This window comes from Triticum dicoccoides, unplaced genomic scaffold (assembly GCF_002162155.2).
Source record: "Triticum dicoccoides isolate Atlit2015 ecotype Zavitan unplaced genomic scaffold, WEW_v2.0 scaffold1607, whole genome shotgun sequence".
NCBI lineage: Eukaryota > Viridiplantae > Streptophyta > Magnoliopsida > Poales > Poaceae > Triticum > Triticum dicoccoides.
Window position 1 is genome coordinate 15,114 of NW_021214951.1, and position 2,397 is coordinate 17,510.

General features: G+C 46.9%; 1 long non-coding RNA gene across 1 annotated transcript; it reads left to right on the top strand.

Moving 5' to 3' along the window:
* Positions 1–1,782: 1,782 nt before the first annotated feature.
* Positions 1,783–2,378, top strand: LOC119344245. Its single transcript, XR_005166545.1, has 2 exons — positions 1,783–2,103; positions 2,184–2,378. It is a non-coding gene; the product is annotated as an uncharacterized LOC119344245 (long non-coding RNA).
* The last annotated feature ends 19 nt before the right edge of the window (positions 2,379–2,397 follow it).

Sequence of the window (2,397 nt, forward strand, 5' to 3'; positions counted from 1 at the left end):
CTCCTCATCACGTCTGTGATCTCATCCGAGACTCCAAACAAACTTCGGTCATCAAAACACATAACTCATAATACAAATCATCATCGCACGTTAAGCGTGCGGACCCTACGGGTTCGAGAACTATGTAGACATGATCGAGACACATCTCCGATCAATAACCAATAGCGGAACCTGGATGTTCATATTGGCTCCTACATATTCTGCGAAGATCTTTATCGGTCAAACCGCATAACAACATATGTTGTTCCCTTTGTCATCGATATGTTACTTACCCAATATTCGATCGTCGATATCATCATACCTAGTTCAATCTCGTTACCGGCAAGTCTCTTTACTCGTTCCATAATGCTTCATCCCGCAACTAACTCATTAGTCACATTGCTTGCAAGGCTTATAGTGATGAGCATTACCGAGAGGGCCCAGAGATACCTCTCCGATACACAGAGTGACAAATCCTAATCTCGATCTATGCCAACCCAAAAAACACCTTTGGAGACACCTATAGAGCATCTTTATAATCACCCAGTTACATTGTGACGTTTGATAGCACAAAAGGTGTTCCTCCGGTATTCGGGAGTTGCATAATCTCATAGTCTGAGGATCGTCTATAAGTCATGAAGAAAGCAGTAGCAATGAAACTACAAGGATCATAATGCTAAGCTAATGAATGGGTCTTGTCCATCATATCATTCTCCTAATGATGTGATCCCGTTCATCAAATGACAACACATGTCTATGGTTAGGAAACATAACCATCTTTGATAAACGAGCTAGTCAAGTAGAGGCATACTAGGGACACTATGTTTTGTCTATGTATTCACACATGTAGTAAGTTTCCGGTTAATACAGTTCTAGCATGAATAATAAACATTTATCATGATATAAGAAAATATAAATAACAACTTTATTATTGCCTATAGAGCATATTTCCTTCAGAAAGATACCACTCGTTATCCTAGAGGAATGCCGGCACATGCAGACTCCCAAGTCCAACTTTATGAAATTTACGCCTTCGAGCCTAGAAGGACCAAGTGGACCCATGGAGGAGCGTCGGTCTCGTCCTATAGCAGTCCTGATGATGACCACAGGCAAAATTTTGAGTTTTTGTCCCAGTGGACGTCGATATTTAATGAATCTTCGGCAGATCGAGTATTTATCTTTGGAAGGATATCTCTAGTGGGATCAACGGATTGATCATCAACAAATTCGCGCATCTGAAATCTTGCATGAACTTCTCTGCGAAATCGCCGCAAATGTGCGGAGGTGGGCCGTGGTGCCTCCATTTTCACCCAACACGATAGCGATGGAATTCCCGGGCACCGTTGGATGAATAAATCGACAGCGGTGAACCGCCCCGGCAGATCCGGGGGGCTGGTCTCATTTTTGGCATCGAGCTCGATGTACCGGTTGGTCCTTTAGTCGATGCGTGCTTGGATGTTGTGTCTTTTTGCTCACGGCCGGGAAAGGCATTGTGGTGAGGCTTGTGCCTACGGCCTACGCTCATCGTGTCGGAGAAGGAGCTGGGGCAAAAAAAAGGAGCTTGGGCAAGCTGCAGAGGCGATAAGGGAATGTCTACCTGCTCTTGAAGCCTCTACCTTTGTTTCATCTTTTTTCACCCGTCAACTGTTTACGTTGTAAACAGAAACCGTTCCGTGCGTTTGGTAACAACCCTCAGTAATCACATCCCTCCTTAATCGGGTCCAGGCTAGTTATCAGTCGATACCCCCCACCCCCCACCGGCAACGTTTCCTTACCATCCTGAGCGCTCCTCACCCCAAGCCCTCCTCCCCCCGCGACTCCCCTCGATCTGTCTGCACCGTCCACCTCCTCCCCCGCGACTCCCCTCGATCTGTCAGCCCCGCCGCCTCCCTTCGACCCCCTTCGAATCCAGCATCGCCACCTCCCCTCGACCCCCTTCGAGTCGAGCGGCGCTGCCTCCCCTCGTTCCTCCTGTCCTGCTCCAGCCGCCGGCAACGACCACTCCAGCTGCCGCCGATGCCGACGAGGATGGACTGTTGAATCCGCCGCCGAGGAGCAAAGGGCCATCTGCGGATTTCTAGCTGATCTCTTCCTCCTACATCAACCTCCTCTGCATATCTCAAGGTTAGGGTTAATGGTCCATGTTCTTGATTTAAAGTCAAAAAATATGTGTTCTTAAGGTACCTGTTTCCTTTACACTGCAGAACCAAACAAAACGCGGTTGGTCCAGTCCGGAGCTGTTACAGACTGTATTCAGTTCCCCTTTACGTTTACGTTACCACTCAACGAAACAAACACCTCCCTAGTGTAAACAAGATCTCTTACCAATATGATGAGATCTACTATATGTTGAAGTTACTTTCAAAATTTGGAAGGGAATAAAATGTCATGTTGAACTATTGTGATTCAGGGTGGACG